Source organism: Carex rostrata, chromosome 16 (assembly GCF_964058835.1).
Source record: "Carex rostrata chromosome 16, lpCarRost1.2, whole genome shotgun sequence".
In the NCBI taxonomy this organism is placed as follows: Eukaryota; Viridiplantae; Streptophyta; class Magnoliopsida; order Poales; family Cyperaceae; genus Carex; species Carex rostrata.
Window position 1 is genome coordinate 5,889,028 of NC_135933.1, and position 13,082 is coordinate 5,902,109.

Below are 13,082 nucleotides of genomic sequence, written 5' to 3' on the forward strand. Positions count from 1 at the left end.
AATCGATATTTTGCACTTAAATCCTTAAAGTTACCAAAAAACATAGAATCCACAATTTTTGCAATTTAAACCCTAATTAGTCCATAATTCAACAATTCAACAACACAAGCCAAAATATTAGACTTATTTTTATTGTACTCGTCAGAACATTAGCATTATATTATTCTAAGTATGACTTCTTTATTTTTATTTTCAGAATATTATCATGAAACCCTAAACTTGCATACCTTTTATTTAAGTACAACAAAACAAACAAAAATAACAAACAAAATAATAAAAACAACCAACAAAATATATGTTTTTGTTTTAAAAAAAAAATATGGTGGACCGCAGATTGTCTATGCGGATCCTCCTCTGAGACCACAGATTGGCTATGCGAACCCCCTTAATTGAGGCCGCTGGACTAATATGCGGCCTGAGTAACGTGAAATTCTCTCAAAACGGAAGTGTTTTGGTTTATTTTTTTATACTAATAATAAAATTTTTGGGGTATATAATGAGAAAAAATTTCTCTCAGCACTCAATTTCATAATAGTTGACCTCAAAATAGCACTCCCTTAATTTTAATTAATACTGAATTTCAATTTATCCAACAAAATATAATGAAATGGATCGGATTGAGTTCGACTCCAATATAACCAGTGGATAATTTTATTAAATTCGTGTGTAATTAATTTAAACTGCGGATAATTTCGAGTCGGATAAAAAATTAACATTCTTGTGCGATATGAGCGGTCTACTAGCAAATTACGGATCTCAATACGAATCAAAAGGCTATGCCTACAGCCTACCTTTGTATGGTTTACTGTTCCAGAGTGTGGGATCAAACTTTACGAGCATTAATTATTCAGTGGGGCCATATATATGGATCCTGTTGGATGTAAAATCAGATTTGGTATTTAGTTTTAGCTACTAGTGGTAGTGTCTAGGCCGATACGAATTTTTTTGAAAGTCGATTAGAGACTATAATAGTTTAGGCGGTGAACAGGTCCACAATGAATTTTTTTTTTTTTTTTTTGAAACTGATGGTAGTGGCTACCAACTTGAATTACAGAAATTTCTTCTATGCGGTTTATACAATACTGGCAATTCAACTATCTATTATAGCCCTGTTCAAAATTTATTACAGATTTCATTCAATTCCTACACTATTAGGACTTGTTCGACACTGTTCATGTGGGGAAAAAAATTTTACTCAAACTAAATTTTTTTTCTCCATATAAACAGTAAAATCCAGTTAAAAATTTTTGCAATCCCGTTTCCATTTCTATTCCACTCTGTCCGCCGAACACGCCCTTACTTCTTGCGCCTCTGCAGTATATTAGTTAGAGGTTGATTTCTTCCCAGATTCTCTTGGCCACTTGAATGGATGACATTACTTCTCCTCTAAACACCTTCTCGTTACGTTGTCGCCATAAAAACCATTATGCATACATGACTCGACTAGCCCATTCCTCCCTTTTCTTCTTACCATTTTCCACGAGGCATCCCATGTTTCCTGAACTGTATTACCCCCTTGTAGCAGCATTTGGGAATTTTTTTCATAAAACATAATTAATAAATCGAAAATTAGGAAATAAATATGATTGTTTTTTTTTAAAAAAAAACCATAAGGACCGAATGGCTCATTCGGTCTCCATAATTGCCTTTTTCCCAGACCGAACGAGTCATTCGGTTTCACCATTTTTTTCAGTTTTCTCATTTCTTCACACCTGCGGCCACAGAAGATCCGTTTTTACCCGTTTTTATCCCAGACTGGATGCATCCTTCGGTCTTGATAATTTGGTGGGGTGCGGACCCGACTCCATTCTTCAATTTGGTTAAGGCCAAATTTCTTTCAAATTTAACAGAGGTAAGAAGGGCTTTGAGATTCGTGCAAGTTGTAATTGATCGATTGAGATTTCTCTGGCAATTAAAATAACAATACCGTACATTACATTTAATCAAATAAAAGTTTCTAAACTCAATTTATAACGAGGAGGGTTCAAATGCATTCTATCTTTCAAATCTTTTTTCTCCATTTTCATAGTCCAAATAGTCAATCCGAACTATTAGATGCGATCTATATATTAAGATGTACTTGGAGACCAAATTTTATATTGTTTTGAATTTTTTTACTATTTATTAAACCACTTTAAAATTCGCTGATCCAATGGTTCAGAAAATGTAAAATCAGCGATTTTCAAAGTGGTTTAATAAATAGTAAAAAAATTCCAAAAAATATAAAATTTGGTCTCCAAGCACATCTTAATATATAGATAACATCTAATAGTTCGGATTGACTATTCGGACTTTGAAAATGAAGAAAAAGAATTTGAAAGATAGAGTGCATTTGGGTGCACAAAAATTTGAGTGCATTTGAATCCTTCTCATTTATAATTTGTTTGTATCTTCGTTACCCTTTTTTTTATTAGCAAACTTTTTATTAACATTTTTATTCTTATCAAACTACTTATTTTTAATATGTCACAAAAAAAATTGTATGTTATTTTTATGAAAATTCTTATTTATAGAATTTTAATTTAATAATTTGTACATTTATGTAATTTAATAACATCTTTTTATGACCTAATTCATTTATCTATTTACGTTAAATTTATATTTGGCATGATTTAATCAAACGGTCAGATTACTTTTGAATTTTGAATTTTCTAACTTCAGTTAACGATTGAACGAAACTAGACATTCCAATTATTTAACAAAAATCAACATAAGCTTACGTTAAATATTTGTATGGAATTTTCGTTGTTTTATATTTATAATTTATTCATGCTCTTGAATCTGAAAGCTTACATTAAATATTTTCTTACACAAATGACTACACGAGAAGTTGTGAAAAAACTGAAAAAAAATGGTGAGACCGAATGGGCCATTCGGTCTGGAGAAATGCAATTCTGAAGACCGAACGGGCCGTTCAGTCCTTATGATTTTTTTTTTTTAAAAAGCAATCATATTGATTTCCTAATTTTTTATTTATTAATTATGGTTTATGAAAAAAATTCCAGCATTTGTGTACCAGTTAAAGTTGATAAATGTCCCCAAACCCTTGTTGCATATGCACATGAAAAAAGGACGTGGTTGGCTGTCTCTAGCTTTGAAATTTCTGATTTGAGTTTTATTGACACTCTTTCCAGTTGCCATCTCACAGCATTGTATTCTCAGTGTTGTAAATAATGGTATGCGCTCGTCAGACGAACATGGTACTGTGATACTGTCAAGCGATTAATCGAAAATAATCGGTCGATTAGTCAAAAAAATTCATGACGGTTTAATCACCATTAACGATTAATCAGCTTAAACGACTGTTTTTTACAACACTGATATTCTACCTTCTTGATTTTAACCTGATAGCTACTATCCGTTTTAAAAAAAAAAGATATTCTACCTCCTTGAAATTATGAGGGACGACATTTTATGAATAAGAAATTTCAGGATAATTACATTACTCGCCTGATATTAGTTATTTTCTTATTAATTTTCATGTAAATTTTTCATATCAACAAACTAGAAGCGACAAAATATGATCCGGTCCGAAAGATCTGTCCGATCTCGATTCGATTAGATCTGACCAAAAATATGAGAGGATATACCTGACCCAACCCCAATCCGAGATGATCTAAACTTGACTCGTCTGGAACATGAAATAAAGAGGTACCAAAACTTTTAATTTGTGACAAGTTGGCTCGTAAATTTTTTATTTTGATTATCAAATTCTGAACTATATAATTGGTAACAATGACACTTGCAACGGTTAATTTACTAATTTAATGCTCAATTTTACTCTAAATAAATTCATCATTTTTAAATATTTTTATTCATCACAATACATTATAATTTCTAATATCATTTTCAAATTTATAGTAACTTTTTTACGTGACAACATCTGCATTTTTTCATGTATAAATAAATTTTGTTTTGTCATTTTAGCTATTTATAAAACTATATCTTTCTTTGAAAAAAGAAATTAGAGCATACAAAACGAAAATTCAAGGATAAAATAGTGAACATCTCATGTATTATAAATAATAAATAATTAAGCGCCTACGTTTTTTTTTAAAATGCGAATTTTATGCAAATTAGAAAATCAAGAAACATAAAAATTTCAAATATTATACTATAAACATCAAAATACACACGGTCCAAATTTGAAATTTCAATTCAAAAAGTCGATCTGAACCGTTCATCTTGTTCTCCATATTAATATGTGCTTGAAGACAAAAGTTTACATTTTTCTGAATTTTTTTACTATTTATTAAGATGGGTACAAAATTCAATGGTCTGAATTTGATATTTTTTGTACCCATCTTAATAAATAGTAAAAAAATTCAGAAAAATGTAAAATTTGGTCTCCAAGCACATATTAATATGGAGAACAAGATGAACGGTTCGGATCGACTGTTTAAACTTTGAAAATAAAAGTATGTTCATTTTACAAATATGTCCTTATGTCCATAGAAGCATCACTCTTTAAAAAAAGAAGCAGAAACTCGTCACAAACTAAAAGATTGAAAATCTCTCATTACATTACCCAAAACAATAATCAAACTAGCTAGATGCACACTTACCAGGCTGGTGAAGTTTATACTCTTGATTTTGTTTAAAACAAACTCCAAAAACTATAGATTATTACGTGAATGCATTCTTCATAAAATGAACAAGATTAATGATTTAGATCTGACATTTAAATTTTGAATTAGTGATATAAATACAAAAATAGAGGTGATAATTTATTGTATAAAAAACTTAAGAGCTCACTTAATTATCAGCTTTACTGAATGTTTGTATCCCGAATAGCATCAAATATTTTAATGCACCAACTATCAAGTATTGTGTGTTAAGCTAGATTGGAAAAATTGTGCATACTGTGATTAACACGTCATGATTTTGATTCCGTGCCGTATCGTGCCATAATGTAACTAATACGTCGTGATTTTGGTCCCCATGCCATATCGTGTTGTGACTAAGTTAATTATTCACGTGTTGTGCCATGATTAAAATGTCGAGAAATGGTCATGTCACGCGAATCATGCTGCGTGAGTCATGCCGTAACCGATTATGCTAGTTACGTGTGATCATATTAGACTATTTTTTTTGTAATTTAATTTGTTTATTGAGAAAATTCAGAAAAGTTTCCAAAAATTATGGAACAATTATTTGAAATATTAAAATGAAGAATTAATGTTAGAAAAATACGTATCGTTTTCTATCGCAATCAAGGCAATTTTTGTACATTGCCGTGTTTTTTTTATTAACTAACATCTAATTATGACACAGAACACCTGAGTCACAATACATAACCGAACACGTACCGTGTCATTCTGTACCGGAGCAAGTTCACAGTGTCCAATTTTCCAACTCTATTGGAAAACTTTCATATCTTTACTAATAATTAAAATAATTCTCAGGAATTCGCATCCTCTGGGGTAACAAAATTTTGAGTTTTAATTGAGAGTTATCAAAATTCAGATTAATTCAAAATTTGTTTATGTTCGACCAGAATTCGGACAAATTCGCTAAACTTGTAATACACGGATTCCTTTAAGATTTGTCCAAAGATTCCTTTAAAATTTGTTTATGAACAGACGATTCAAATTCAAAAGAAAAATAACGGTCAAAAGAGTAAAGAATACAAATCAATGAAACATACTCCAAAAATAGATTCTCAAGTGCATAGGATTTGGAAAATTCGGGCACCACCGAGAATAAGAGTATATTTTTTTTTTTGAGAAAGAACAGGGATCACGTCCCTATTTCATTGATAAACTGGTTCTTAGAGGTAAGAACCAACATGATAAAATTACAAGATACAATGTGCTCAATTATATTTGAGCACCCGAAAATAAGAAATGGAGTTCAAAAAGTTAAATCTAAAGGAAATACGGAAATGTAGACAAAAGAAAATAAGAAGTAATGTCTCCTGGTGATGAGGCGTTGTCTCCAAGCTACTCTCTCACGATATTGGTTTGCACCGCTGTTGTTTGTTGCCACAGTAGTATGACTTCCTGAAGTAGCTGTTGCATTGTTTTTTCCTCATGGCGGAATATTCTTGTGCACCTCTCTCTCCATATGACAAATGAGGTTGTTAACGTGATTGACCTTTCCCTTTTGGATGCTGAGAATAAGAGTATTTGGATGGTTGATATGCAATAACAGAATAGTGACCATAGACAATCTAACATGAAGGGGGTGGCAGCTGGTAAACCGTTGTATAAACTATAAAGTGCAAGAGGAATATAGAAACGGTATTTCACATCTTTTGTCAATGCCCTTTCTCACTGGTATTATATGCCAGAGCGGTACCGGACTGGTACACTGTGTAGGGCTCAATTCCACTGCAACTGCTTCTAAAAGATAAAATCAAACAGGAAATACGATCGACGCTCCTCATTGCAAAATTCAGTATATGCGTGAACGATGTTCTGGGACATTCAGAGATAGCTCATTTTCACATAGCTTTTCCGCTTTCTTACATTTTTCTTACTTCTTAGTTTTATATTTCATTTCTTTCTTAATTTACTTTTAGCTCAAATGTTTTGAGCGCATTGATTTTCTCTTTTTGTGTTACAAACCCTTTGTAACAAGCACTATCAATCAAATATGGGCTCATATCCTTATTTTTCCTAAAATAAAGAGTAAAGAAAAGAACGGTCCTTAAAAAGTGCTATGGCGAAAGGTTTTAAGAACCCAATAAAATAATGTAAGAAGTTAAATGAGTTGGCAAGTGCTTTAATAATCTTGATGGAATGTGAAAACTCCACATGGACAATTGAAATGGGAAGATGGAACAATAGCATAGTAAGCTAGAAGAAAAAGTTCTAAAAATGTTCTTACTCAAAATTTGATCTGCTCTCAAAATAGAAAGACAATTAAAATCGTGCATCTTGTAATGCACGCTCTGCATAGTCCAAATCAGTGTTCTAAACAGCTAGCTATAGCTTTTTCGGACTCTAAAAGCTATGATCTATGAGCGATATATAACTAGCTATCAGCGCTATAGCTAGCTACTTAGTGCAATCACTTTTTTTTTTTTTAACCGTTCTCCTATACCACTATAATTGCTATTTTAACCATTGGTCCAAACCTATAATTGAAACCATGTTTTATCTCTCCTTTACATTCCGCAATCTAGGAAACAGCTTTCTTAATAAAGTTGATTTGAGGCTCTCTAAATATGGGACGGCTCACGTGTTTAGTTTTGTTGACTAAGGTATCTAGTTACATGCTTAATTTTGTTGACTAAGGTGCCTAGTAAATAGAAACATTTCTTTGCATCTTACAACTGCAGTTGACCGTGCATCAACATACCAGTAAGATTTTACAAGTTATTGTCAACCAATTAAATCAAACTATATAAACATTTGGAACTGAGTTTCACAAGTAAAGAAATGACAAGATCAAATTTTGGTACAATCAATTCTATAATGTCTAAAAATAAAAATAAAATAAAAAAAACTACAATTTATAACCTCAGAAACAATCACTATAAATAACTCGTCTGCCACATAAATCGCATACCATATCTGCCACAGAAAGACATTCAATTTGAAACAGTTAAACATCCCAAAAATATACAACCGTATGTTTGGCTCATCAATCACAACCTCATTGAGTTGCTCTTCCATTTACCCTAATTGCTTCTTTTCTTCTACCCCCACCAATCCACCAATCTCTCCATCTTTAACCAAAAAAAAAAAAGGGAAAAGGAAAAAGAACAATGACGTCGACAGCCAACATAACACCGGAGGTTCTCTACCACAATGAAACCGGCAGCACACAACAGGGCCCGGGACTGTTCTTCTGCCACAGGGCTGACATGACAATTTCTGCAGGAATTTTTCTCGGTGACTTTCCATTGGATTATGCATTCCCACTGTTTCTTTACCAGATAACAGTCATCTTCGTAAGCACCCGTCTGGTACATGGCATTTGTCACAACTTTGGCATGCCTGTTGTCATCTCACAACTCATTGTGGGTTCTTTCTCCCCCTTTCCTCTAATCAAATTTTACCTTTTCTCATCAATGCGGAAGAAATTTGCCTTTGATGTTGTTTGATTTAATTACAAACTTAAAAAACTCATGTTCATTGCTCCGCTAAAACAACGATAATCAATGCTGAAGAATCAGAAAATAGAAAATAATTTGTGACAATTCAAAAGGAAATTTTCTAATTTAGGGGAATTAGTTCTTAATTAAATATGTATTTCACTTATTCTTTTTAATTGGTACATGTGGTCCCAATGACAATTTTCCCAATTTGTGTTCCAATCAATTTTCTGAACCAAATGCTTCTAGAGTTGCTTGCTAAGATGATACAGTTTTACACAACTCAAATGTCACTGTTCTTTAACCATCTAACTTACTTCTAAGGACACATAATGATATTGATTTAATAATTAGTAATTATTGTTATATAATTTTAATCAACTATCGCATGAATTAACTAACAGAGATTTTTTGCACAGGCAGGCCTGCTGCTAGGCCCATCTTTTCTTGGACGCAGCCAGGGATTTGAGCAGTATTTTTTTAAGGCAGCAGGATGGGAACAGTTGAACACACTGGCCTACCTCTCTTACGTGTTATTCATCTTCATAATTGGTGTCAAAACCGACATAGGATTGATCTGCAAATCTGGCAAGAAGGCAACTGCTATTGCTATTTGTAGCACAGGATTATCTCACATTTTTCTCCTTGTTACCACGAAAGTTCATGGGAATAACTTATCTGGTCTATTCGCAGATGAAACAACGCTCATCAACCTTGCACTTCGTTGGTCCATGACCTCTTATGTAGTCCTCTCTTGTGCGCTTGGGGAACTAAATCTTTTGTCCTCAAAACTTGGTCGACTCGCCATGTCAGCTGCTCTAATTGCCGATTTTTTTAATACATTCTTCTCTGCTATAATGACAGGCCTGATCAGTCATGGAAATGGCCAGGCAGCTGCATATGCTCTCCTTAGTTTAATTGGTTTCACCATAGTCCTTTGGTTCATAGCACGTCCCTTTGTGGTTTGGCTAATCCGTCGAGCCCCAGAGAGCCGCTTCCTAGACGAGGCACTCCTTGTGTTGGTCATAATGCTAGCAATAGCCAGCGCTTTGGTTACCGAGTTAATAGGTTACAACTCTTTAGGAGCACTTGTATTGGGGGTTATGCTCCCTGGTGGCGCACCACTTGGAGTGACTGTGGTGGAGCGACTAGACCGATTGGTAACGGGGATTTTCCTCCCGGTGTTTGTGGCATTGGCAGGGTTGCGGATGGACCCTTTCTCTTTATTGAGGGATGTGAGGAAATGGGCCTTCTTTCAGACCTTTGTGCTGATTTCTGTAATTGGGAAGTTTTTTGGTACAGTTATACCATGTATCTATTTTAAAATGCGAGTGAAAGATGCTCTAGTACTTGGTCTGATTAATAATTTTAAGGGGATTCGAGAAGTGGACTACACTGCACAATGGCAAGACTGGAAGGTAAGAACTTTTGTTAAGCTTCTAGCTTGATGTTCGGAACTTAGAAAGAAAATAAATAAAGTAAACTTGCAAAGGTTCAACGAATAAGCAAAATTTTCTTAAGAAGAAGATAAAACTGTTAAGGTGATGTAAAATCTTTTTAGCCCGCTCTTTGTTCTTATTATTATTTTTTTTAAATGTGTCCACAAAACTGCTTATTTAACAACAATTGATATACGAAGATCACCATGATTATCAGTTTTCCTTGTAAATATTGCAGACTCTGGACAACCAACAATACACAATCCTGATGGGATGGGTGATTTTCCTTGGCGGTGCCACATCAATACTGGTCAAGTACCTATACCGCCCGGAAGATCGTTTTATAGCCTACAAACGTCGCAGTATACACCACTCCAAGCCAGGGGATGAGCTCCGGGTTCTTGCATGCATCCACTCCCAGTCTGATGTAACCCAGACCCTCTCCATCCTTGATGCATCGCACCCGACACAAACATCTCCTCTTTGCGTGTACCTGATCCACCTTATCGAGCTTGCAGGACGATCTGACGCCATCATCCGCCCCCACAAGGAAAAATCCAGGCGGCCCAACAAGCAAGTTTCATCTGCCAATGAGTCCGACCGCATCGTAAATGCTTTCCAAACATTCGAGCGGCAACACCCACACGGTGCTGTAACTGTGCTACCCTACATATGCATCTCTCCGTACAACACCATGCATGAGGATGTATGCACAGTAGCCCTAGATAAGAAGGCCGTGCTAGTCCTAGTACCCTTTCATAAAAGATACCACATCGATGGCTCCGCAGAACCACCCAACCTCTCTATCTTGACCCTAAATATCAATGTTGTCTCCTACGCCCCTTGCACTGTTGGCATATTGATTGATAGAGGTGGAGGAACTGCCACCGGATACAATCACCAGGTCGCAGTTTACTTCTTAGGTGGTCCCGATGATCGAGAAGCACTTGCACTTGCTGCACGTATGGCTGAAAACCCAACAGTGGGACTCACAGTAGTGCGGTTTCGAGAAAAATCAGACATGCGGCGAGTCCACAGCGGTCAAATTAGGATGGATGAGGATGAGAGAATAGATGAAGAGATGATTGATGAGTTTGTGAAGGATAGTGTGGATGATCATAGAGTGGTGTATCGAGAGGAGATAGTGAGCAACGGCGAGGAGTTGGTTGGGGTAATAAGGGAGACGAGCGGCTTATTCAGTTTGCTAATAGTCGGCCGGAGAGAGACAAAAGATCAGTCGAAGGAGATGTCTCTCATGGCGGGATTGTCAGAGTGGAGTGAACACCCAGAATTGGGGATTATAGGGGATCTGCTTGCCTCAACAGATTTCGGATGCATGGTGTCGACACTGGTGATTCAGCAACAAGTTCGTATTGCCAACTCAGATAAAAAGATACTGCCAATTGCTGATGCCGATCAGAGCCAACATGTCTAGCATTGTTTTTTTTTTTTTTTTTCCTTTTCTTTCTTTTAAGTTCTTAGCATATTAGCATTGTTATCTAACTTAACATATGGAATGCATGGTTTAACATAATTGATGGATGTAATAGGTACTATATATGGCATCAGGTCATACTTAGCAATAAAGACAGGTGTAAATACATATTATTTTTCTTAGAAACAGTTAGGAAATTAGGGCATATGAAATATTTTATTTTCCCTCAAACATATTATAAACATATATCCTCACAACAGAAAAATTAAGAACAAGTAATATTGCTAAAAGTTTTCTAGAGTGACAGTACAATTTAAAGCAAGCAATCAAATGATAATCGAATGAGAAAAGATATATATATTACCTTCAATGGAATTATATTCATCAAATTCCAATGAGACAAACCAAGTACTTCATTTGCATTGTGCGCCAGAAGTACCATCCTGCTTTAGAAAACTCGATTTGCGATCTCACTTAACTGATTCAAGTGTCCGACCTTTTCTTGATGTTTCCCTCTAGTAGTGATCCATTTTTCCTAAAACAATTAAACAGATCAGTAAAATTGACACAGCGGCTTAACCCAGAAGAGTTAAGAGGTACTTGACAATTTTACAGAACCAACTTTACTCGTTACTGTAGCTCATGGGGCTGGATTGAAATTTAACAAATATCTTAGGCCACCAAAATAAAACACATCACCAAAAAGGTATTACAACAATTATTATACATATAACAGTACTACCATTATCAAGCATTTCAAATCCAGGCTTCATCTCTGGTAGGTGCTCTCTTCCATTTTTGTTCCACTGCTCATCAAATCTGGCAAGTTCAAGGAATTGGAGAATTTTCTCTCAGAAACTTAAAACTGTGCCAATTCTCATCAATGAAACAACCATCGATGTCCATGAATGGCTCCAGAATGCCTAGAGGACATGCTCTGATGCATACAGGCAGCTATTGTGCGCTACTGGCAGCGATTTTCGATAGTGGAGTTGTAAAATTAGGATTGTAAATATTATTTTTTTATAAATATATTATTAATGGCATTTGCCAGCTAACCTTCAAAACATAAAATATGGTAATTTGTCAAACAAACAGGTAACCAAAATATTATATATCATTCAATCTGCATATGATTGTAAAGATAAATAAACAGGGACCTCAATTTAAATTGTGTACTGTTTTCATTGTGTCAACTCTTCCATCAGGACCAAGCCACCTTGTTATTGAATGACCCTTTGTTAAAAAGGAGGAAAATTCCTTACTTTCAGACGTGCTTGTATGACCTACAATGTTATATGCTCAAGTGGGTTGCTGTTGTATAGCAAAACTAAGGCATACTTGCCAATATGCCAAATAATTATCACCCTAAAACTTAATTTGACAAACTAAATCAGCATTAAGAAATTAGTGACATACTGTCTTACCAATTCTATGAGAGATTCGGTGGATGGTTTTGCCAGTGGTTGTATTACTTCCTTAGTTTCCTCCTAGGTAATCTACAGAGCACGTACAAAAATATTACGAAAATCCTTTATTTTTTTAATTTTTGTTCTCATGAATTTCAGACTGACAAAAAGTAACATCTGAAAGCACAACTACTTTATTTATCACTGCCAGCTCTTCTAATAGTAGGTAGTAGAAGTGGTATAGTAGGCATCATTTTGGCCACCATATGTCGCAGTTGAGCTCTGGAATGTGTAACTAAAAGGTCGATTCCGACCTATACCAGCACTATTCAACTCAATTCCATTTTTCACTCGCTTTTTTCTTTCAACTGCACAATGAAAATTATGCAAAAAAAGAGAGTTAATGCTTACTGAGCTATTATCACATATTTTTCATTTCATGGGGTATGCCTTGTACCTCCTGTTTCTTCATCAGGTTACTCAATTAATGGCTCCTTGCCATTTTTTAAAATATTTTTCATCTTTATCCAGCAACTCTCCTTCAATTTTCTCTCTCTTCTCCTTCTGCATCTGATATCTCTTTTATAATCAGTGCCCAGATTTCCTAACTGGATTCTGATCATCTTGCTCTATAAACCCAGTATTGCTTGCCCCCGAAAAAGCAGTTCCATTGGAGGAACTCATAGGTCCAAACAAGCTTGGATCCATTAGGGTCTCAAACAGGCTGGTAAAGAATGGGTCATCAAGTGGATCCA

At 34.9% G+C, this 13,082-nt stretch overlaps 2 pseudogenes across 1 annotated transcript; one reads left to right on the forward strand and one right to left on the reverse strand.

The window, feature by feature from the left end:
- Nucleotides 1-7,714: 7,714 nt before the first annotated feature.
- On the forward strand, nt 7,715-11,104 carry LOC144567695 (cation/H(+) antiporter 15 pseudogene; annotated as a pseudogene). Its single transcript, XR_013515481.1, has 3 exons — nt 7,715-7,969; nt 8,464-9,462; nt 9,722-11,104. The product of XR_013515481.1 is annotated as a cation/H(+) antiporter 15 pseudogene (transcript).
- Nucleotides 11,105-11,891: 787 nt separating this feature from the next.
- On the reverse strand, nt 11,892-12,759 carry LOC144567696 (uncharacterized; annotated as a pseudogene).
- Nucleotides 12,760-13,082: the final 323 nt, after the last annotated feature.